General features: G+C 40.6%; 1 protein-coding gene across 3 annotated transcripts in view; it reads right to left on the bottom strand.

Moving 5' to 3' along the window:
* The window catches only part of PAG1 (phosphoprotein membrane anchor with glycosphingolipid microdomains 1), a 107,423-nt gene that overhangs the window by 43,409 nt on the left and 37,794 nt on the right, over positions 1 to 26,220 (bottom strand). Inside the window, exons 1-2 of one of the 3 annotated variants that reach the window (XM_041464526.1) lie at positions 2,165 to 2,561; positions 197 to 261 (exon numbers count right to left, since the gene is read on the bottom strand). The gene's annotated coding sequence lies outside the window, so the exon portion shown is untranslated. Of the gene's footprint in view, positions 1 to 196; positions 262 to 2,164; positions 2,562 to 26,220 lie in introns of those variants that run through there. The other 2 variants (XM_041464528.1, XM_041464527.1) reach the window with 2 other exon arrangements.

The following is a 26,220-nucleotide window of genomic DNA, read 5'->3' as shown; positions in this document are numbered from 1 at the left end:
AGGCTTGTAGCAGAGAAACTGAATTTCAACATAATTTAAGACATATCATCATCAACAGTCAGTCTTACTCATTTACTTGTTACTACCAAGTCTCTCTGAGAAGAAATTAAATATAGTGCAGCAACTTCTCACACAGAAACTCTGTAGCAATGCAAAATTAGGAACTTAAAGAATCCATCAAAGATGTATCCCTTACCTTATAACATCATCCACACAGGTCTTCATACAGGCTCTCCCAGTGAGGAAGCAAAAGCTTCTGGGCTGAAAAACCAATGGAACACTGGTTAAGACATTATCTCAAAACCCCTGCCTCTGCTTATATCCATCCCAAACTCTGCTGCATCTTTTTGTTTACAGAAACATATACAATAGCTTACGAAGCTTTTGCTTATTTTAAATTGACCCTGCCCACTTAGTGTCATATACTCTGAAGGAAATGGTTTATAAAAGCCTCTGTATAAGTGAGGCATGCAATATCTAGCAAACAAATATTATTTTGTGGAATTATTTTGCGTGGGATGTGTATTTACTCCACTTTTTTAAACTAACAGCAAATGAAACTTTGCTAGTTAAAACCAATGAGTAGAAGAAAAGTAACAGGCTCTACACCAGTATAAGGCAGTGTATTCAAAATAATAAACAACCAATTTTGATTTAACCTAAAAGCCTGCATGGAGGAAGTGAGCAGGCTCATTACCTGCCTGTCTGGTGCCCAACCAGCCCCACCACCAAACAGCCTGAGGGGTGTGCAGGGATAAGTGGGCAGGACACTCCTGCCAGAAATCCCTGGGCTGAGGGGGCCAGGATAAACACAGATTCTGCATTTTGAACCAGCAGCTAGCAGCCTCACAGTTTTAATTCAGCTCTTTGAAACCTGATTTCCTTTGGGCATCCTCGGGAATACAGAGTTTGCAGCTCCCAGCCTTTGGCAGGCCAGCTCACAAAGCCCTGCCGTTTTTGGCAGAGGAACGTCTGGGATGATGGGCAGCGGCTGCCGCTGTCACTAGCAGGATGTTTTCTGGAGTTTCTCCTACAAGGCAATGTGTTTATTCTTTGAAACAGTTGCTCCCTAAAGATTAAAACTGAGCAGAAGCACAAAAGCAGCGTGTGTCCTCTGGGGCTGCTGTGTGCCACCAGGCAAACAGGAGGTACAAGCTGTGTTCTCCCAAATTACACGGAACAAACGGTGCTGCACTGGCAGAACCGAGTCAAGTTCTTCAGTACACAAACCACACTCTCCTCATTTTAACCTCTTCTTAGGGAAAAAACCTTTCAAACATCACTTGTGTTATTAACAGCTCCAGATTTAGAGTTGGGGGGGGTGGGTCTTCAATGCAGCTGAGCCCATTCACCCCAAAAGCATGTCAGCCTGGGCACAAAAAATAAGCAACAGCCACAAGGTTTGTGCTTTTAAGACCGTATTTGTTATCATTGCCAAATAGCAGTACACACTCTCAAAAACAGACTTAACAACCACAAAGGACAGACAGCAATATGAACAACAAACACTAGGACAAAATCTATCTTTACTTAGAAACTAAAAAAAATAGTCATTTAAAACCCACTAAAATAGGATTGAAGTACTAAGAGCACATGAGAAATATTGGCACAACAAAGAAAAATCTGTTTGGCACTGTTTGTGTAATTATAGTTATTGCAAGGTGGCTGGAAAAATAAATGCAACAATGATTTTTCTTTCTGCTGAGGTATGTACAACAAATGTTAATTTTTTTACCACTGCACAGGATGCATTGTACTCCAGGGATTACCTTGAGGGGTGAGGAACTGTCTCTGGTAAGAAGAAGTATTTACCTTGCCTATATATCAATGTATTTTTTATTAGGAGAATTAATTTAATATTGCATATAAATAGTAACTTTTGGCTTAAAAAGTAAGATGGAGAAGGAAACACAATAGACTTTTCTTCCTCTGATGGGAACACATACAGATTTTCTTATTACTGGTAACACAAACTAAGCCCACATAAAGGGGAACAGCCGAACTTCAATAACCCTCAGCACGATGCCCCCATGAAGCTTTATTCTCCTGCGGAGTACAGAGGACTTCGTAACTTTCCTCCCTGTTTTATCACTCGTATTTTAATAAACAACCAAACAGCAGCAATGGCCACTAACTTATGCTACTCTAAAGATAAAAATTTTACCTTTGATTAACAAGAACTCCTCATCCTAGACCCCCTTTGCATTGTGCAGAAGACGCCGGGAGAAGCTGTTTGAGCAGCGCTCTGGAACTCCCTGCGGGCATCAATGCAGCTCCCGGAGCTCCCCAGGCCTGTCCCCGCTCACCGATTCCGTATGCAGGGCGCAGATCCCACCTTCCCCGGCTGCCAAGGGGCACAGCCTGCGAACAATGCCGCCTCTGTCAGCCCGCCCGGCCAGCGGTGCCACAAAGGCACGCTCATCCGCTGCCACGGACCTCTCTTTGCTTCTTCTTCTTCTTGGAGCACAGGGCGATGAGAAGGAATGGAGAGAAATGCTGATGTGTTTATGATTAGCCAAAGCTCCGCTGTGTCCAGGAGCGAGACAGTGTCAGGGCACGACGAGCACCCGGGTGCTTAGAGAGGAGATGGAATCTGCGCCGCCAAGAGCACTCCCTGCCTCGCTTCACACATTTTTGTTTCGGATCCGTGGGTGGTTGCATGAGCAAGCAGCCAGAATAGGGGAGGAGTTAGACAAAAATGCAATTTAGGACTTGGAAGCCTTGTCTGCCTTTTCGAGAGGAGGACGAAGAGGCGAAATTGCATCGCCCTGACAGAGCCACGCGCCCTTCCCAGCCCGGCTGCTGCCACCTGCCTCCCCAAACTTGCCGGGAAAGCGCCTCTCCTGCCTGGGCGCGATCCCCGGGACAGCACAGGCACAGCAGCTGCTCTCGAGCCCCGGTAACCACACTCCAGAGCCTCTGAGCACGCTGGCTGTTCGCTCCTGCCCCACAACATTACCAGTTTAATTTTCAAGGAGGCACGATGCTTCGTGATCCTCATGAGCAGCTAGAGGATGAGACAATAAATGACATCCTCAGCAGATGTTTACAGCTGTCACTAGGCAGAGGAGGAGACAGCAGCAGCTTAAATCTCAGTTTTCTACAAAGCTTTCCTTGGAAATCAGAGAGGCAAAGCCAAAAACCCTTTTAAAATCAGATGTCCACAGTTTTCTTGTTTTGAAAGGACTATCATGTGCATATAGTTCATGCAACTTCAGCTTTGTTTTCCTTCCTATGAGAAAATGAGAAGCAATGTCTGGCTCGAGATAAGACAGTGATGATTCTTGCTGAAACCAATTAGAATATTACAGTTTAACTCGAATATTCACAAGCCAAGCTCTATGATAGATGTGAGATGTTTCACGCTCCTCCACATTAATTGTAGTTTGGATCTAAAAACATTGCAAGTGAATAAAGCAGCAAGCAACACTGTGTTTTCTTCTTGAAGTAAATACCAAGAGACACACAGCCCTTGGGTGCAGCACAGCTACAGCTATGAACTCATGCAGTCCCTGATGAACCACCCTTACAGTATTTTCCCATGCAATTAGTATTAATTGGTGACTTGCTGGCAATCTCCCAGGGGCCCTATCTCACCCTTTTAGCCAGTCCTACAAGACCAGCCTTGAGATGATCATCAGGGCTAGGCAGCCATCCTGCTGCCCCACCTCTCAGGCCTCTTTCTTGCTCTTGTGTTTTTGGGGACTCTGGCAAGGGTTATCTTGAGTAATGAACAATCAAAGATAAGCCTCCTCCAAATTAATACATTCGAGTTTGTAACATGAGACAGCAAAGTAAGAGGGTGAGTTCTAGAGGGAATTTATAAGCACTTTAAAAAAATATGTTCTTTCAAAGCATTTCACTGAAGCTAAACTCCAAAACAGTTTTCAGGAGAACTGAACAGCAGTGCTCAGTTCAGTGTCTGGATAGAAACAGACCTGTAAAACTCTGCATCCTGCACTCAAAATTAAGCTGATACAGGACAGCTGTGAATGAGCAATCATCTCTTCTAATTTTATAATTTAATTATTTAATAACAATTCTTAAGGATTTCCTTTTATCTATTAATAGGATGAAATTTGTCTTAAGCATCTTGTCAAATGGACTTAAGAAGGTTCAAGAGTGCTTTACTTCAGCAGAGCCCCACAACTCCATGGCAATAAATAAAATCAGATGTTCTTTGAACATTGTAAACATCTAGAATATATTTCAGAGTAGCTTCCAGGGGCATTTTCACAGTATGAATCTCTTTTTGTACAATTGTGTAAGTAATCTCAAAACTTTAATAACCGGTGCTGAGGTGGTTATTCAGAGTCAAAAGGATGTCTAAAAAGAGAACTGTGCAGGGGTCAGCCTACAAAAACCATTCAAGATCTAGTAAAGGATGCAGCATCTAATGGTAAAATACAGTAGGAAATGCTTGTGGCCAGAGGCAAGCAGAACTACTTCAACTAAAACAGGCCTAGTGTAACCAAGAGCAACAGTACAGCTTTATGCCTTGTCCTTCTTCTGCTTCTCCTTTTTCTGCTTCTCCTAAGTTTCCAGTCCACATAAATCAGTGGTTCTCAGTGTTACACTTCTCATATCACTTTTGTCTTTTACTGCACAACACTTAGAAACCACAACATTACATAAACAGGTGCTTAAAAATGGTGTATTTTGGCTCAGAGGTAGTTAAGAACACTAAAGATGGTTATTTCTCTTGGAAATCTTGAGTCTGGAGTGGAGGAGCCTGCCTGTGCCATCTCACTTAATCTCTAACAAGTTGTACCTTTAGATTTAATGTACTTAGTGTACATGAACTCCAATGTGAAAGTCAAAACTCAATCTTTACACTGGTCAACAGATGTTGAGAGATTTATCACTTACATGTAAGTTGTTTATATGACATAGTTTATTTTTTATATGACATAGTTGATTTTTTTCCTTTGGAGATACTTCTCTTTCTAAATCTTTGTGATCCTTTGTGATCCTACTTAATTTTCATTTTTTAAAGACCTTACTGTCTTTTCCCCCCACATCTATAGCAAGTAAAGATCCAGATATTATTTGCCAGGGCCCCATGAAAAAATGAATACTTTCAGACTATTCTCACAAGTATTGTAGAAGTACAGAAGACCTCACTTTAACTGGTGTAATTTCCCTGCAATTCCATTAACTTGCAGTATCTTTGGATATACACCATCAATCTGAGACAGCCCTCACCTCACCTCCATCTCACACCTGTTGCCCTCTCAAGGTGTATAAAACCACAAGGATATTACTCAGGGCAGCCTAGGTGGAAGGAGATTTCTGTCATTCAATGGAGGGACAGATTAGGAAGCACAGAATAAAAGTTTCTGAGAAGAACTTCTCCATAAAATCATGCAAGAGGAAGGAGCACTGCACACGTGCTCTGGCAGGGACAGGAAGGTGCTATATGTGTCTTTGGAGAAGTAGAAAAACTCTGAGATTTCTTAGTATGATGCTATTCTGAAAAATCTGGTTTGCTTACAGGATTTTAAAACACACACATGTTCTGACTGCCACTTTGCATCTACAACTAAGAGAAAGAGGGACTCAACATTCAGTTTTCTGAAAACACAGGGCCAAGAGATTCTTTCTCTAAAGACTTATGCCAAGACTTAGTCACTGCCACTCTAATACCCTGATAGCAAATTCAATCTTTACAAATACAAAGCAAACATCTTTAAACAAATTATGAACATCTCTGGCCATACAGATAGGACTAACACTTGTAAATTACTTCTCTAAATAGGTGTTATATCAAATCTCCAAAGAGTCCAGATAGATGTGTTCAGCCTGCATTAGGTGATAATGAAGTCTGAACCCGAGAGATCTTAGTTAAATTTGGATTAGCTGTTGATGAAAACCAACTTGATAACACTGCTTATTCTAGACTTGCCTCAATTACAGTTTTCCCAGTCAAACTTGTCACAGCTATTCCTTCTTTCCAAGAGCATTACTTTTGTGACAGTTTTATTTGTAGTGTTTCGTGGCATTGGTACCTGCACCTCATCAGGTCCTTCTACTTGCCTGGAACAAAACCTGGATCATACCAGATCCTCTCCATCTATGGGAGACCAAACACAAAATTACACTTAATCCAGCATCACCTCTGCCTCTGGCTGGGAGCCTGGCAGAGCTGGGAAGTGCAAATCTCCTACACATGCTGAAGACAAATACACAGCACACTGCCCCCACTGCTAAAAGGTCTGTATTTCATTTTGAGCTATTGATCAAACTGAATTATTTTACTTGGGCAAAGATCATTTGGGTCTACAGTCTGTTCTCTGTTAAAAGCTCCTTAACTCTTGACTAACTCAGGTCACGTGGATTCTTAGCTTGGCATAACTTGCATGTGGCCAAAGCCCCTTCTCAGAGCTGTCAAGACAAAGCCTTACAAAGATCTGACATCAACCAATACAATAATGTCTAATATTCTGTACTAAAAGAATGCATATAATTTTCTTAAATAATTTTTCTTATGGAAGCTGGTTTGCAACATTACAGTACTTACGAGCTACTACACATCCAGTAAAGTATTTAAGAATAACTGATGTAATTTACAAATTTATTTCTCATCTATCTGATAAGCACTGATACTGGAACTGAAACTTTCACCTCATCTGAGGTGAAAGCATTTAATCATGGCTCTTTGGTTTCCATTTGTAGTAACCAGAATTTCCAACGGTTTTTTCACCCATGTACTCAGTAGATTTGGGCTTGCTTCCCTCAGACAAGACCAAATGTATTCAATCCGTTACAGTCAAGAGTAAATTCTTACATATGGCTTCCTAATGTTACTCACTGGGACATAGAGGCTACAAATGTGCTTCCTTCAACTTCAGCTGTCTTTTATTCTCCCCTGCAGCTTGCTCGTTTTTGTTAAAAATGAAGAAAGGAATTAAATTACTAAGTTTTCATTTTCCACTCTTCCTAATTTTCAAATTTATGCCATTTATAAGACCCAACTGTTCTATGACAAGAGTTTTTTAACCCATTTAACAGGACCAAAATCTTGAAGGAACAGAGACGTTTTTGTTTGTTTAATCCTCTCCTGCATCCACCCACTCTTCCTATTTTCCACTCCTTAATTAAATTTCAGATCAAAGATCTTTCTGACTCAAGACATCCAAATGATTTCAGATTTGGCTAAAAAATGGTGCAAATCCATTATCCTATATTGTCATATGTAACCAGGAAACCAGGAGAAAATCTCATTAATTATTTGAATATATGGACAAGATGAGATTATCTAAATCAAATTGCGAAGTCAAATGCACAAGGGAATATATATATATATATATTTAATGTAAAATATTATTAGAGTACCCTCAAAGTAATTGTTCAGACTATAAGATACTAGTGGGCAGAGCTTCTGGAAATGGAAGTGACACCACTCTAATCAGGAAAACAGCCACAAGAAGAAATTTATCTATTTACGAGGGTTTCACTTTGAGATTACAAGTGCAAGAGACAAAAATGTCACCCTCCTGTCACTTGTTGACAGGCTGTGATACAGAGAAGCTTTGTCACTACTTCATCACCATCCATGACTGCTCTGCATCTCACCTCCAATGGCTGCCTTGCATTCCTGAGTCCTGATCCCTTCAGACCTGTTTGAATTATCCTTGTTTTTCTGCCATGAGTGCTGGCATCCTACTCAGCAAAAGCGTACCAGATAAAACTGTTTGTGCTCAGGAAATTGCATTATATGAAAAGTAATTATTAAGATGTGATTTTCTCTGTGCAAGCATTTTCACAAACTATACAAGTCCTCTTACCACAGCCACTGACACATAGAAACACTGGAAGAACATTTAAGTATTGCATCAGTGACAAAAGTGTCCACAGCAATTATTTATTCATAAAACAAGGAACATAAAAAACAAAACAAAAAAAACCACCCCAAAACCACAAAAACAAACAAACAAACAAAACCCCCCACTCTTAGAAACCTTTAACTACAGTGAATTGTTAATACTCAAAGTTTAATTTCAGGAAAAACTGTCAGCTAACCATTCTTGCTCTCTTTGTTTATCAGTATATCTTTCAGAGTGAAAACTGGTTTAAAAATCAGGAAAAACAAGATGAACAACCTTAGACCCAACCCAAACAAAAAGCTGGTGAATTACATCAAACATTTCTTAATGCAACTAAAGCTCTTTGTGCTGTCCTCCTAAGTACCTGCAGGACAGAACACTGAGCTGGCTGCCCCTGCACCTGCTTCATACGACACTAGACTGAAATCTGTCACTGTTGCCCAAAATTTGACCTATGTTTTTGGTATAAAAGAAAAAAAAAATCCTAAAGGATCTGCTGAGCCCTCAGACTCAAACAGCTTTTGAAGCAGGTGAACAACAGATCAGTAAGAGATGGTGTTTCCACCTTCTTTCTGCTATTGTTGTTGTGGGATTTTATGCTTTTTGCCTGGACTCTACACTACCTATGAGAGATCAGACCTGATTTTGTATCTAATATTGTCCTTCAGTACTTTGTTCTCCCTTGGAGATACCTGTCATGGACGGATTGACACATACCTGAAAGCCTCACCCAAGCTTGGTTCACAAGATTGAACTGAAAGAATTTATAGACTAATTAAAAGGAATTTTAAAGAGCAAATCTTTCAAGTGTGTGATAAAGTGAGCCTTACGCAAGGGTGCTGAGAAACTGGGCCCTGCCCTGACTTTAAAGTATACTTTGAACAATCACTGCTGGGAGTGAAGTGGCCCAATAAGTCAGAGGTGTCAGTCCTCCAGGGGAGTTCCAAAAAAGCTCTCAAAGTATCTGCTAATAAAGGCTTTGCCCTGGTCACACAGCAAGGCTGTGACAGAAGCTGACTGGCTTCAGTTTTTCTAAATAACTAATATCAACATAATGAAAGCTCTGTTGGGCATGGAGAATACATTCCAGCTAGCAGAGGCCCAGCCTTTGGCATGCCCCTACTCCACCAGCCTCTGGCACACAAAAGCCACCTGCAAGGGAGACTTGACCCTGTAACGCCAAGGCTCTACAGCAGCATGGTTCAATACAGCAGGAGCTGCCAAATGGAAGGAGCTGAGGCAGAGCACCGCTGGCCAGCCTTCCCTTCCATTTCAGCAGGTGAGTTTTGCAGATAGCTGTCTTTTGGGCGCCACCACCTACCACCCTCCTCCTGGGCACGGGAGGTGACATGTGCAGTGGACTGATGGACCGAGAGTGCAGAGCATCACTGCTCTGACCAGTGTCCCAACAAGCAAGGAGGACTCCCCAGAACATCTGTATGTCTCTCTCTCTTTTGAAAATGACCTTTAAAATCACTCTGCCAGCTAGAACTGAATATGATGTTTAAAGGAAATTTGCAGTAACTTGTGGATGATATGATTTTTTTTTAACTCTTTGAATGTGACTTCTTCATTTACATGAGTGGCTGAGACAGCCAGAGTGCTAGTGTGCATATTCATCACCTCCAGACTCCACACTGGACCAAATGCACTGGAGAAGACAGTAAACAGAATTTCCTATGCCAACTCATTGAACTGGGAGAGATGCTAACATAAACTCTAATCCCAGAAATGGGATTTGCTTAATCAAGCAAGCTTTGCCAGAAGATGTAATCACACACCACAGAAGATTACATTAGCCTTTTAGAAAAAAAAAAAAAAAAACCCACACTTAACCAACTCCTGAAATTCTGCTTTGATATTTGCATGAAATCCATGCAAATTGTATGGGCTTCAGCATGTGTTTTCTCCCACACCAAAGCAGCCAGATGGACAGCCAGGGATGTGAGAAAAATATTTTCTGCTAAGCCTGAGGGGAGATGAACAAGAAAAGAAGCCCCCATGTGCTTCTCCCCAAGTCCAGTGCATACATCCCACCCCCCCATACTGAGAGCCTTCTTTTCACAGAGATCCCTTCCTCTGACTGTGGAGAAAGCAGTGGCCTGGCACTGTGACCTCAGCCACAGCCAGCAAGTGCTCCTGGGGTGCTCTGTGCTGGGTCAGAGCAGGAAGAAGTCTGGGGGTCCCCACCTCCACCCTGCCATCCAGCAAGGCCCTGGGAAGAGGGGTCACCCTGTGGCATAGCCATCAGTTATTGCAACACATAAAGGGCTTTGTATAAATAGCTTTTGTTCCACTAAAATTCATCTGCACGAGCTTGCTTCCTTCCTAACAGTTGTTAATGGATTTCATTACAGTTTTTCTCCTTTTTCATGTACATTCCATGACGAAAGCATGGGAGCAGCTGCAGCCAGCTGTGAGCTTCCCCACTGGGACCCTGAGTGCTGCCTCTGAGACAGCAGTGACAGTCCCGTGGTGATGGAGAGCATCTTAACTGCAGACAAGATTGCTTGCTGCTGCCGTGGGAATCCGGGCAGCAAAGCACTGCTCACATTCCAGGCAGGGACAAGATGAGGGTGCCTCACACGCTGCAAGAAGGAGAAGCACTTCATTTGAATTCAGTGGGACAGAAGAAACAAATTCATCGTGCAGAATGTTTAGGAAAGCCTCACCCCCTCTGAAGTGTTTCAGGAATAATGTTCAACAAATGGTATTCGTACCTTCCCCACCCTTGCTTTTAATAATTGAGGAAGGGAAAGACAAAACATTCATTCTATTTTTCCATCATTTTTAAAATCCAATTTTTGGGTGACTGTTAGCATCCTCTCTGCATTAGATATCAGAATTCACCATGAGTCAAAGTCTGAATAACTTTGCTTGGACAAATCTCCTAGGAACATCAGCCTGGAAAGCATGCCCTGGGAAACAAATCAGTACTTCCTGACATGGGAAGCATCTCAGCCAATAATCCCAACTAATGTGGATCTCTCCATTGTTTTACTTTACACAAATAAAGTACACTCAAATAAGGGTATTTCACATGCTCATGTCTGGTATTTCACATGTGCAATCACTGTGAAATACCAGACATGGTATTTCTGGTATACTCAGACATTAAGAATGTGAAATACCGGATATATACAGATATTCTCCAAGCAATCCTCTTAGGACAGAGATATAAGTGGGCTGGCAGACACACTGTCAAAAATTACAGGTCTTGTACATACAGAAAAATCTCCTTGCCTCTCTCCATCAAGCAGCTTTTGCTGCTTGGATAGTTGTTTTTTTTAAGTTTAGTCTTTCAATTAATTCCAAATCCTGATAAAATAAAACTTATTTTGCTTGATCATAAGCTCATAAAACACAAGAAGAGCTTAATGTAAAATATGAATAAGTTAAGCAGTCATTTACATATTTGCTCATTTAAACAGCGGACACTCTTTGCAGTAATTTAATGTTGTCAAGCAAGCACGGGAGGCATAAAATGCTTTGGCTTTTATGTCGCTCCTTACTCATGTAATAATAATTGCCAATAGATCCTTTGCAAAAGAAAGAAAAACATAACACTCACTATGCTGTTTGGGGGTTTATATTTTTATTTAACAGAGGGGAGAGCAAAAAAGGGTAAGGGCCTGAAGTCACCCCTCCAGGCAAAGTACGTATTTACCACCTACTATAAACTATATGCAAAACCACTGTTCATGGGCACAAAGACAAGACTAGTCAAGGTGTGCTGTTACCTGTGACCTACCTCCTCTGAATTCTGCTCCGTGCTCCTGTTCTTCAGCCACCCTTTTGCTGAAGCTGCATCCCTGTCCTTCCCCTACCTACTGCTCCAGCCCCTCTCCTCTAACAGCATTAGCAGTACATCTCACAGCACTGCATCTTGCCTACTTGATCCATCACTGAATCAACACAACATAAATCCCTCAGGCACACCAAAGCACTGCTACATTAATGCTTCATCTATGCTGCAAGAGCATCTCTTAAAATGCCTACAAAATTGTTTTAGAAGACCATCGTTTTGTACTTGCAGCACTCTAGCCAGGAAGTGGTTAAAACAAAGCTGAAAAATCACAGCAAATAATCTGAAAGACTCTATTCCCATCATGTTTGCCACTTCCAATCCTATTTCTTCCTATACAAGTCTTTGTGCAGTTGCTCTGTTGAATCATTAGGAAGGCTCTGGCTTTCTGCAGGTGGAAAAGGCCAGAACCTGATCCTGTGTGCAGGAGCAACACCTCTTCACCCACCATGAGCCTGCAGTGCTGCACCAGTCCTTTATTTCTCCAGACACGCCTGCTTAGGAAGAAACTTGACAGTAGTTATTTTAAATACATTCTGTCCCATGCAAGCATGCAGATAAAAAAGTTTAAACCCTGCTCTTGACATAGTCTTTTACAATTTAGATGGGAGTTCACAGGAACCATTTGTCTTTCACATTTGTGTTTTCAGCTTTACAATTTCCATTTGCTCAAGACCTCTTGTCACATCTCATTCTTATTTTAGCATTAGCCCTAAAAGACTTACAGAGATGATCATTTTGACTCAGCATCATCCTCCTATCCTCAATTTGCCTTAACATAAAAAAGACAAAAGAAACAGCCCTACACCTCCATATAATTTTATTTTCTCACTAAGAGTGTCTGAAGGGCGGATAAATGTGTGAAAACAAAACAGAGCTGCACATGTGAGAGGGGAAGGATTCCTATCACTGCTAAGAGCCCATCTTCTGCATTTTCTTGACTTGGCAGTAAACTAGAGACACTCCCAAATGGTGACAATGGGCAAGGAAATTTGCTTTGCAAACAATTCCCTTTAAAAAAGGCCTTGCAAGGAACTATTTGATAGCGTTAAGTTTTTGTCTCTTAAACATGCAATTCTCTACTCAAAGCAGATAATGTTAAGTAAAATACTGGAAAATGAAGTGGCTTAGGATTATACACAGTCAGTTGGGCTTCTTCTAAAGAAACACTACACAGACCCTTTACAGCCTGTGAAGCTGAGCTTCTAGAAGCCAAAAGAAGCAGCATGGAGTAACTGAAGGCTCGTGTCAAAGGACAGCAGCAGGCAGGACCCCACACAATGGGCCTGCATTGCTACCGCACCAATACCCTCGCTGCATAAAAGGGCAGGAGCAATAAACAGGAATTAAAGAGAAGATTAATTCCCAGTGGGTTTTACAGCTCAGAGGCATATATTTGGGGCAGCAACACCAGCCAAGTTTTGATCCTGATGGCTAGCTTGGTCACCACTCCAAACCAGACCTTGACTCCATGGCATCACAAGCAGGACACCCTGTGAGCGTGTGACACATGAGGAGGCTTCGGAGAGCTAACATATAACACAGCATGCCTCGTTCAAATAACCTAATTTGTGATTTTAGCTTTTGAAAGGAACAAAAATAAAAGCAAAGAAATTACACTAGCAATGCTTGCCATCACTCTCAAGAAGTGGAATCTACTGTATCATCTGAGAAATTATAAATACAAGAGTTTAGCAGTGTAGAAAGAATTATGTGAAATCACCCCAAAAACGCATCTTGCAACAAAGCTATGAAGGGAGTAGCAAAAAGAACTGGCAGAAATACTGGTACATTAAAAAAAATGAAACTATATAAATCATCAAGTTCAAATTAAAACTACTTAGACTTAACTACAGGTATGAAAAGAAATACACCTACAAGGATAAAAACAAAGCAAAATGGATTCAAGAAGAAATGAGCTAAAAAATAAAGCCATATTAAATTCTGTGCAAGTTGTGAAAGATTCTTTGCCATTTTTTTTTTATTAAACAGTAGAGCTCGCCATCTGTTTATGGACAGCACACAACAAGAGTCCTGAAGTGCTGAAAAAATCTGTACCAGAAACCTCCATGCTCACTCTGGTATCCCACAGCACAGCCACACCAAGTTCAGCTCCCTGTACATCGCTGAAAGTGTTTCCAAGCAAACCAAGCAGCTCCACTGGAGCGCCGTGGGGTCCCTGAAGAGCTCATGTCTCCACCAGCATGGTGCTCCTCACAAATCCCAGCACTCAAGGAACAAATCCTTTTTGCACTAAGCCCATCTAGGGCCTTAATAAAACCATCCACTCTGTCCTGTAGCAATGGATGTCCCCTTGGGTGAGACCCTACGGACAGGCGTGCCTTGGTGGGACTGAGTGCCTGGGAGGGCTTGCTGGAGGGGAAATGCCAGAACATAGAGAGAAACTCAGACAAAAGTCCTTTCCTAATTCTACCCTGTGCGAGGATCTGAATATTCAGCTTCTGTGGCAAATCATCACCTTTCCATTTTCTTATCCTTTCCACCCCAAGCACTGCTACCGTGAGCACTTCCAGGCTGAGGAGACTGCCACCACATCAATATTCATCAAGGAGATCCTGAAGAAAATTCATTTATTTTTCAGAATTATTACAGTTAATTGGAAACATCTGCTACAACTAGCTGTATGCCAGAAGCATCCCAATCTACTAGGCTGTCTCTGCAGGAATACTCACTCTGTCCTTTCTGGATGGGTTTTGCCAACGGCATCTTTGTTGTCAAAGAAAAGACACCATAAGACTAATCGGCCAAATGCAGAGTTTACATTGTCTCTGCTCATTTTCACACAAAATAGTAACACATGTTGTGCTGTCACAGTTGTGAAAGATATTTTCATCTCCATGTTGGCTTTTAATTGCTTTCTTGCAGTGAACCAGGCCAAAGAGTTTTGGGAACAGCGCTCCCCTCTGATATCCGGTAGCATCCTTAGCCTAATAGAGTGCTGCAGTGAGAATATCCAAGCACAAGCAATCAACATTTTGTATTTGTATTGAGATTAATGTCGATATATTACATGAATGTAAGTACACTATTTCATGGAATGTGAATGTTGAATATTTTTTGAAGTATTTATGTGAATAAACGATAACTATCTGGATGTCCAGTGGAAAAATGTTCCTGTGGGGACAGAATGCAGCCAAACCATGAAGTATTTGTGAATTCCAATAAATATTCACTGAGACCTAGTGAAAATCTGGGCTGGAACTTACAAACATAGAATTTCTAAACAAGTTGTCAATCATAATGGAAAAATGCATGTGCAGACTGGACTTCCCAAGTATTATTAGCCTTCTGTCTAAATCCATTGTAATTTTGTTTTTAATAGGCTGAAATGTGAGGCATGATCATTTTTAGTAAAAAGATTCTGTCAAAATTGTGAATTATTAATGCAAATCACAATGTCAAATTAATTTTTTTAAGGAATAAGATGAACAAGGCATTCATATTAAGTAGTGAAGCATGGTTGTATCTCTGATGAAGTGAGATGAATGTTTATACTACAGACCTTGCCCATAACAGCTGGAGACTTCTTACTGTCTCTATGAAGCGGCATGATGGAAATATTTGTTGAAAAGTTAAGGAGAATCTCCGAAGACATCTTTGAACTCCGAAACTCCAAAGACATCTTTGAAGCAGGTGCTCTTCCCTGAGATGCCAGACAAGGAAAGCTTACTCAGGGAGAGGAAAAAAAAAAAAAAAAGGCCAAAAAAAAGCATTGATATTTTGAGCCAGACTTTTAAAAAAAATTAAATTACTATGGGTAAAATATTCACACAGATGGTCACTATGAATTCTCATCTCAAACCAGATTAGAAATAGATTTTCTTTTTACATGAAGAACAGAAATCAATCTTCTGTAATGTAATCTTCTTAGGTCCTTGCCTACCCCAAGGGTAAGAAGAACCACAAATTTCTTGTTTGACAGTGTGGGAATATACAATTGTTTGTTGACACCATTAAGAATTTTCAAATCATGGTGAAAGAACTTGCACACATCAACAGACAGAAAAAATGAACTCTGAAAAGCAAGAAGACCATGTAATGTCTGGATACCCATTTTCATTTGGCAGAATTGTGATGCTGATAGTAATAATGCAAAAATAATAAGGCCTCTGACTGAAAGAGCAAGTGTTCCCTTATTGCCTAGAACAGAATAGTTCCCATACTATATTATAACTGCAGCAATAATTAGGATGTGAACTTCTGGTCCAGTTTTCTTCCTTTTATGTCATAAGGTTATAAGGACCTTCACCACTTCATCTCATGAGTTTGAACAAACTGGTTTGTATTTTTTTCTGCCTTCCTCAAGAAGAGACAGTGATAAGGCAGGGAGTGATTATCAGTGATTATCAAGAGATATTAAGTGAATAAACCCATGAATCTCAGTGTTCAGGTTAAAGTTCAATGCCAGTTAAGAAGTCTTCTTGAACCCTCATGATACTGCCATATAAAAATAATACAACTGCTCTGCAATTTTAAGGCATAATCAAGTAGAAAATTATTGAGTGAAATGTATGGTCCCTGAGCACACTGATAGGTCTTTATGCCATGAAAAATAAAATCCTCTCACTCATTTGGACTGTGAAGCAGCTTTTTCTCAGAGAAGTGGTGGACAGTGGGCAGTGCCACAGCTTCCTCCATCCCCTTGGGGAAAACCCTGATCAAACTTTTCTGGATGCACTGCAGAAATGCAGAAGCTGTACTCAGAGGGAAGTGGGAGATGTGCCATTTCTGTTGGTATTAAACAGAACTAGATGATGGAAAGAAAATCACACATTCTCGTCTGTAGCATCAAGTCACTCTTGATTCTCATGTTTGTTGGCTTGCCATGCTGAACGTCTGACACAAAAGACAATCTTACTCTCAAAGCACAGTAAATCAGCAAGTAAAATTCTTGGAATAACAACACTGAAATCTGTCCAATACTTTCCTAAAAATGCATATTAAATCTGCTTCAGCCATGGAAACTTGATTAATGTGTTTAATATATTTGGAAGAAATAATCATTCATGTCAAGGGTAAACAATGCAAGCATGGAAAATGGGTGAGAATAATATAAAAAGAGAGAAAAAAAAGGCAGATGCTGCAGGATACAATCCCACTACTGATAACGACTGTCATGGCTAATCCAAAAACCAGTATGCCCTAAGTGGAGTAAATTATCATCTCCACTCTGTGATAGTTAAGGCAAAAATGAGCATTAGCATATGAATAAATGAAGCTAATGGCTGGATTTTCTGTGAAATCCTAAATTCTGCTTTTTCAAGATTAGTGATAACAGAAGTAGTGACACACGCTTTCTCCTGAAATCACAGAGCCCAACAAACCTCAAAGGAACACGTGCAAGGAGGGACGATGAGCAGTCACAAGAGTGGGGAGGAAGAAGCACCTGCTCCGACCCAGCACAAGAATCACAAGCTCAGCCAAAAGCTGATCCTGGGGTCCAACAAACCACCCACCACGTCCTCCTCTGACACTCAAGGTCCCTCCTCAGGGCACCAAGGTCCCCTCCCCATGGCAGTATCCAAGCAGCAGAGAAACCAGGCTTTGGCCAGAGCACAGTGATGGTACCTAAGGGTACCTGTATATGCCTGCCCTTGGCATCACGTGCTGCTGGAAGGTGGCACAGCACAGATCATACTTGCCCATTATGAGCCTGGCACAGAAAGTCAGTTCCACCAAACAATCAACTTAAGAGCTCCAGCCTGCCTCTGGGAACTGCAAAAATGTGGGACGTGGCACTTACCTCACCACGAGGACACGGCTCTCTCTTGTCTTCCAAGAGCAAAACTTATATGCTCTAAAAAGGGATTTTTTTCTATTTCTCTGCAGGCAGGCCAGTATTTAGGTTGTGCTTATGAGCAGTGATGGCTGATCATCCAAAGAGGAGCAGAAACTCAGCACATTGCCACAGCAGCAAAGGGCCCGGGATAAGCGGGTCTGACTGACAACCATCCCTCCAGGAGCTGCGGAGTTTGCTCTCTCTTAAGCCTCCCCTTTCCTGCTGTGCTGCAGCTGCGTGCACAAGAACACATCATCCTTCCCGCTGCTCACAGTGCACAGACACACACACCACTGGGAATGCTTCAAACACACGGAAGCAGCTAGCAATTTAATTAAAACATCCACACACAGAGAGGCACATGCACATGCCATTCCTCACAAGAAACACCTCAAATAAATACAGGAGCACAGGACTGCAAGGAAACTCACGAGTCCCTTCTATGAGTTCCATGATGCTCCATCCTAAAGTGCTCTTTATTTTTACCTCTGCTACACCTGGAAAAGTCTGTTAACGAACCTCAGAGATAATCAGGGACTGTTTTTTATTGCCTGGCCTCACTTTACCTAGAGTAAAAAGCATGGCCTTGCACCATTACATTTTATGCCATATCTATCACACAAACTCAGAGGAAAATATAATCCTTGTATGATGCTATAATCCTCTTCTGAAATGCCAGTGACTCTTACCTTTGAGTCACCTATAAATTCATAAGAATTCTGTCACCTGCCCAAGTCATAAGCTTACTACTGCTTATTTATGACAAGGATAGGAAAATATTGAACATGTTTCATCTCCTTTGACGAATTTAATTAGCAGATTCCCTTTGGCCCAACACTCCCACCATTTTAAGATGAATATTGACCTCTCCTCTTTATTAAATTCACTACATATTTAACATTTCCTCTATGAATCTTTTTCTCTTGCCATATTGATAGATCTCCATATGGGTACCACATTCAAATTCTTTATCAAAACTGAGATGAATCGCATCCACTGCTTTTATTTAGCAACAGAACTGAAGATGAAACAGCTAACCTTGGCACAAAAATAATTATTAATAATTTTTTATTTTATCCCATTTTCCATTAGCTTCCCTGACTTTATTATGTTGTTCAACATTAGTTCTAAAATATTATGTATTTTAGCGGTTGGCTTAACAGGCTGTTATTTTCCCAAATCCACTTCCCCTGGAACTATCTCAAAATCTGAAGTTTACATTTTATAGTTCTCATTCTCATGCCCCAGTGTTCAATATATTCATTAAAAGAAAGTCTGCAATCTCATGTAATGAAAAATGGCTTTCCAGGGAGGAGCAAAAATGCTTTTTAGAAGTAAAATCTGATGACCTCTCAGTGCAAGCTTCTGAAAAAGAAGAGATGGATATTGTTTCTCTGCCTTGTCCCTGAAACTCTAGTGCTGTTTTGATGTTGCACAACACTGGTTTTCTTCAACAGCTAATATGGGAAACCTGATTCCTTTTACAGAGGCCTCCCAAATCAGACCTAAAATCAAACACCTCCCCATAACTTAATTTAATAGGTTAAAAAGGTCAAGAGTCTCTTCACCACCAAAGTACTTGTCCAATTCTCAATAGGAAATTTAATTTCTGTCATCTGCAGCAAATGTGTATAATGCAAATGGCACTCAGAAACTCTACTGCACTTTGAAACTAAACCCACTTTTTGCAGCTGCTGCTTTAAATATCATCAGAGTCTGGAAATGAAACAAAGTCCTGTCTCACTGACATATTCCTGCATTAACATGAACTCCAACAAGTGAGTTTAAGTGGGTTTGGCCACCAGCTGTGGAACTCTGCTGTACATTCCACTGTACACTAGTCTACAACCTAATTAACAGCCCTGCAAATATTCCAGATATCTGCTAATATTATGCACAAAGACGTAATTAGAAGTGTGTGTGAACACAGATACGTTTGAAAAAGAAAGAGAACAAATGTGCAGCTCCAGCTGATATCATTATTAACTCATTCTCAGTGGCAGAATCATGCACCAGGTTAGGGTAAGGTTAATGCATACCCCACACTGTGACCTTTCAGACTGAATTTAATTGCATCCCTACCAACGATATAGCAAAATGATAAGGTGCATCCTGATTGATTTTCTTCATTGCAGACCACAAGAGCTCATTTGAACCAAATCCTGCCATTAAATTTACAGCGTAACTGAAAAGGAGTTTTAAATTATATACACCCTAATCTAATATTTGAAACTGTTATATCAAAGACTCTCTGCATTATAAGCTGCAAAATCCCTGTTTGCCTGTTCTGTAAACCCACTACACTATGTACAGCATTATCCTTCAATTGTTAGCATGCTTAAAATGTGTGTCTAACACTGTCAGAGCCATGCTGTCAAGCGTTAAAGAGCACTTTTAGGCATTCTGCCCCTGTAATCCTTGGGGACTTCAGTAGCTACAAGTCAGGGGAAAATCAAAGTAAAGAGAAAAGACAGGTCATCATGAACCTAAGTGCAATGTAATCTTGTGATAGACATTTCTACTCTACATGCACAACACATTTAGGTTCTACAAGAATTTTGCTGTCCCTACTTTAGTACAGCTGGGATGAGTATCTTTGTTAACATACCAGCCCACAGTGAACTGGAAAATTTTTTGAGAATATTTTATACACTGTGATTACTGTATAAAATATTATCTGCCTCATTATAGCAGGGTATATTCAAGACTTAGTGTCTTTTGTTTGATAACATCTTAGATTTTTTGTGAATTTTTCATTATTCTTTCAAATAAATTTTTGGTGATATTTTCAGATATTCAATACTATATTCTGCTTGCCCATGGGAAACTTTGAAATATGTGTCTGTTTTAAGCAGTTTCCACTCGCAGTGGATGGAAGTAACAGCCAACCACGCTGGGATTTCAGGGTTTTTTTTAAGGAGGTGATGGCAGGCATACTCTGTTATTACTGCATAGGAGTTTCAGCTATTGCACTCATCATCATGGTCAGAACAGCTCATCTGCATTGAAGTTCTGAAGAGCACTGTGCACAGCTGAGCCATCACTTAGATCACTTGCATTTAGAGGAACAGAAACTTGGACGAGCCCCAAATTATGGCAGACCTAATGTCTCATTTGCCAGCAAATCATCTGTATCAGAAATTACTTTAAATGACAATGCTAAAATTGAATTTGTCCCATGTTTAACATGCCCATTAAAAGGAAATCCTTCAATGCCATTCACCGAGGCTCAGATGCAGGGAGTCGAAAGACCATGTGGTCATGCCACAGCCCACCCTCAGCAATATCCCTGACTCTGATAACCTGCAAATGCTCTGGAGTCAAGGAGGAACTTCCCACTCAAAACCTCTCACCTTTACAGTGTTCTAGTTTCATGAGTCCCTGATGCACAGAGAGTGCTACGATAGTCTCGCCTACAAGAGAACTTGTCACTTTACCATGACTCAATTTTAATCTCACACACAATTTTTACCCAAAGCCATGCTGGAGCCTCCTGAAGCCTTCAACCACCCCTAGCTTCCCTTGAATGACCCTCAGGAAAGAGAACACAGTGGCAGCAGAAGGTTGGGGAGGGGGACCTGAGACTGGGTGAGTTTTGCAGAGCTTTGAGCAAAGTCAGTGCTCTAACAAAGCAACCTCCTGAGAGCCCACTGTGAACCTAAACACCGAATTTCTCATTCAATGATCAGAATGCAAGTGCAGTGTGAACAACTCCACCAAGGCAAAGACAGAATTAGCCTCATCAGACATGCAGCAGCATATGTCTCTTTCAACATGTACTGCAAAATAGATACTGAATGGAAAACAGATGATTTTTAGCCTCCTATTCTGTCTACCGGTAAAAAAAAAATTCTCAAAATTCTGCATATCTTCATGCAAATTACTGTATTGCAAAGATAAATATCAAAGTTATGCAAGATGCTAGATAAGTAGAAAGACTTAAAAGAACAAGGAAGAAATAAAAACACCTACAAAACCTCCAAAGACAAAAAATAAACAACAGATTATTTGTGTTCCCAGGCAAGTCCAAAGCCAAATATTAGCATTTTCTTCTAGAGGCAACTTTTTGTGTATTGAGAGCCAGCTTAAATAAACAGCTGGCTTTTCTTCTCAGAATATTTGGGGAGCCTGCAGATTTTTTTCTCCTTTGAGAAAATATATGAAAAACAATGCAAGAACAACTTCACACAGGAGCAGTAAAGAAATTCAAATATCTAGTTATAATTATAAATGAAATTTTGGCCATGCAAAATCCATATGAAATGTTGTCAGGTGGAGTGTTTGCCAGCCACTCTTCTGAGCAACAACCACAGAAATCTACCTTTATCACCTCCTTGTTGATCTCCTTTCCCCACACTTCATTTAAGCATTTTATGCGGCTTTTTAGTTTTATTCCCTTGTCTCTCTCTTAGTCTTACCTGAGCTCATTCCCTGCTAGATTGCCGGGTTTTTCTTTGGTTTCCCAAAATCTCAGCTGAGGACTTGCTGGTATCTAACATTAGAGGTCCAGGGGTTCCTGTCAGCTTTAAGCTGCAGTAATTTTTTCTACTCTGTAAAGCCTGAAGGGATAGTACTTTTCCTTCCTTGCTAAATAGTAAACATTCCCTTTCCAGTGGGCAAACAAATGATCTTCTGTTGTTTGTAAAGACACTCAAACAATACCCTTGTTTACCTTTATAAATGTCTTTGTGCTATCCCCAGTCCAGCCCAGGGAACTGAGCCGAAGGTGGTGCAGCTGACATACAGCAGGCAGGAGTAAATGCCTGAACACCCAGAGAAATCTCTGCCCAGCCAAGAACAGAAACAGTCACTCTGATGTCTGAGTTTGGGCTGAGATAGCAGCAGCAAACTGGATCTCAAGACAGTAAGTATCTTTAGTAAGCAAATTAATTTTACTCATCAACTCAGCAGAAACATGGTTTTCTGCCTCCAGGGAAGGGTGCAACGTGTACTCATTAATGACTGTTTATTCAGATCAACACCACTGCTGTATGAATTCCCCACCACCACCACCTTACACGAGGTATTTCATGATCAAAGTATTGAAATCAACACTGCCAAAGCAACATTATTTGAGCAGTTGTGTTAAGCACAGGCACGTTTGAAGGATCAGAACTTAATGAGGTTTTCTGGTTGTTTCTTTCGCATGAATACAACAAACACTTCAACAAAAACATAACTCTGCCCATGCAAAGTACAGAGGTCTACTCATGCAATTATCACCTACAAGCACAAATACTATTTGTAAGAATCAAACAAATAATTCAATATTATTAGTTTATTTCATAAATAGACCAATTACTTCTGAATAGATGCTTTCTTAAACTACATGGCCAATATGTAATCTGTTAACCTCCATTTACCAGTTTTCATTGAAATGAATCCTATGAATCTGACCCGACTTCATTAAAACCAGCAAATGTCGCACAAATCTTTGCACATGGAACTCAATAGATCCAAATGAAAACCAGACTACTGCTGACAAAAAGGCTTGGAGCAAACTAGTACCTCTATCTTGGTCATCACAGCCTCAACTGTGTGATGTGCATCAGCACACGCCTTAGGAAATGTAAAGCCTGTTAACTTGTAGGGCCCTTCTGAAAATGTGAACACATCCACCGCTCACACTGCTGCATTTAAAAGCTGATTCCAAATTTATCAAACACAGTTTGAAACTGAAGGTGACTGAAATGTTTTACATTACTACATCACTTCCTAAGAAAGCTGATGGTAGATATATTTCCCAGATATGGGTTAAGATTTCCAGATGAACAGAGAGAGCAGGAGAAAGTAGGAGATGCGGGCTCCTGACCAAAAGCCACTGACAGTCTGCATTAAACAGCATTTGCTCAGGACGTGTCAGACAAGAGACCTGAGGCTGGGTTCCTGTTGCTACAGGAAAGTGCCTGGCCAAAATACACTTGACTGCTCTGGCAGTCTGGAATTTCTCTCCATATCGTTTTGTTAATGTTTCCAAAAGGTCCAGTTTTGCTTTAGTATGGAAAAAACCCCAACCCTGCAAATTTCAGCTCTCTCACTTTGCACCAAAATAAACCGTGGGGTTTGACCAGTCACAGTACAGACAACCAGACTTCCAGTGTATCCCCTGAACTATCAGCGCACAACAGAAACTTAATATCAACTTTTCATAACATTTAATAAAGAAACCTACCTAAATATCTCATCAAAACTCTGATTAGTATCTGCCATACATAGATTATTTTAATTTTTTCTATGCATTTTCAACATTGAGAAACATTTTTATGGTTTTAGGGTTTTTTTATGGCATCAATAAGCTACATTGAGGAATGAGACAGACAAAACCAAAACGTTAACACAAAAGGTCTCTAAAATATATTGTAATGTTGTCATCAACAGACAGTAACTACAGAAACATCATGGAAATAATGCAGGCAATAATTTGAAGCTATGTGAATATTTATTTTTCTTTTCAAGACAACTGAAATTATGAAATCAATTTGGCCTTGTTTTTCTCTCATCACTTTTCAGACTTGTCAGAAGGAAGTGTAAAAACACTGCAGTCGATATTCTCTCTTGCTTGGATTAGTAGATTTATGTTAATTGCAGACACCTACATAAAAATACCTCTTAGTATTCCTCTTCCATGGGACTTTTACTGAGGATGAAATTCTGACCACACAAAAGAAATTTTTTACTTCATTTTTTTAAGGGAAAACTTACCTTGTAAGCACATTTTCAGCAAATGTCACAAGAAGGTCTGATTGCTTCCAAAGGCTTTCATCTTGCTATCGCACAGGAGCTCCTGACTGAAACAAGTGACCTTGGAGAGACTCTGAGGGAATGGGGATCTTAGAAGGAGTCTCCTCACATCTGACATGTTTTTCATACTGTGTTTACTTCCAGGCTGGACTGCATGAAGTATCAAATCTCTGCAGCTCCAGCTGATGGGATGGGAGTTACCAGCTCCTCAAAGGTTCACACTTCCCACCTGTGGACAGGACAGCAGGACATCTGCTCCCCCTGAGACCTGCTGACTCTGGGGTGCTGCTCACCTTCACCTCGGTTCTCTGAAGGACACCCAGCAGTGAAATAACAGAAAGCAAACAAACAGCATTGACCACTCTCAGCTTTCAGACAGGCTGAAAAGCAGCAGAAAAAGCCTTGGCCAATGTATGGGGATTTTGTGGCATTTGACTTTTCTTTCAATAGCATGAACTAAGACCCAATGAGCATCCAGTGAAGAATGAATTGCTTGTCCTGGCTAACCACTGAGCTTAGATAGTGGGATAGAAACTAACAAGAAAAGTCATTGAAAATGCAGCATCTGTTGACATTTTCCAGCATGCACTGACCTTTCCAGTACCATTACACTCGGCTTTGCAGCACAATTACAGTTTCAGCTCTACGTATCGATAAGATCCTCATTATCTGAATTCTATCAAAATCTTTACCCTTCTTAAGAGAGCAGAGAAAAATTTCTGTCTGAAACAATATTCAGTTCAGTGACACCAAAAAGACCCCAACTCAGCTGCTGGGGTTGATTGTTCACACCACTGCACTGTAACCTAGCCAGGTAAGTAGGGGGAAGAGGCTGACAACTAATGTGTTGTGTCATGATTCCTCATGACAGTGCCAATCGTAGGTAGCTAAAGAGCACAAAATGCAATATTCAAGGACAGAGCCTAGAAAATGACCCTTGCAGTCACCAGCTCACCTGCAAACCAGAAACCATTTCATGGTACGTGAGAAGAGTCCAAGTTAATTTGCCACTCTGACCTCAGAATCCCATGCTATCCCTTGTTTAAGTCAAGTTACGAGGTTAAGGCTAGTTTTGGTTCTAGCAAACGACCTCAGAATCCCATGCTATCTCTTGTTTAAGTCAAGTTACGAGGTTATTAAGGCTAGTTTTGGTTCTAGCAAACCTACAAACCTGCTTTCCTTCACTTCTCCTCTTTCACTTATTTCATATGCAAAGGTAATGCATTTTATTACAGAAATAAGGAAGATCTGCATTAAGTCATGTCTGCTTTAGAACTCAGGTGATTCCCCACCAGCTGGAATCTATTATTTGATTAAAAATGTTGTTGTGCCAGCTGCCATGCAGCACGTTTCACTACTCTGATTCCAGAAGGAATTAAATCCATACTGAAAATGAAGTCTAGCATGAATCAGCCTCTTCTCAATACTAATGCATACTTGGAAAGAAAAAAAAAAAAGCATTCAAAAAACACCACAAACCTAGCCTTCCTAGACCTGGCCACCCCAATCTCTAAAGTAGAAGGTGTTCAGTGGGGAAGAACTTCAAGTTTCCTGTATTATAAGGTAGTAATTTCATAAAGCAATGTCCTAATTATATCCTCAGGTTTGTTTTTCAAGTGATCTTTCTTACCATAAAAACAAACCTAACTCCTCTTCCAACAGAACCAGTTCTGAAGTTAAAGACAGTTGCTGAATTAAAAAAAAAAAAAAAAAAATTAAAAGCTTTTGTATCTCCCTGAAACAGTGAAGTATTTACTAGTGGTAATTATTAGAGAATGTGCCCAGAGTAAAAAATAATTTATAGTTAAGTCTGTTACTGCTAATTCAGTTAGAATGAGAGACTGTATTGGGCAAAAAGCCCATTTAATTTGCGGGGGATTTCTGCCTGTTGTGGACTGCAGGAATACCTGCCAGGAGTATATACTGTGAATAAGCACTGAAAATATTGCTTAGCTTCTGGCAGTGCAAGAACATTGAAAGCTTTAAGGCAACTATTTGCAAAGGCATACTCACAAGGCCTCTCAATAGAAATACAGCAATGGCATATT

Source organism: Pyrgilauda ruficollis, unplaced genomic scaffold, assembly GCF_017590135.1.
Source record: "Pyrgilauda ruficollis isolate IOZ18807 unplaced genomic scaffold, ASM1759013v1 scaffold18, whole genome shotgun sequence".
Lineage (NCBI taxonomy): Eukaryota > Metazoa > Chordata > Aves > Passeriformes > Passeridae > Pyrgilauda > Pyrgilauda ruficollis.
The sequence above is the reverse complement of the archived record's forward strand: the minus strand, read 5'-3'. Positions and strand labels throughout refer to the sequence as shown.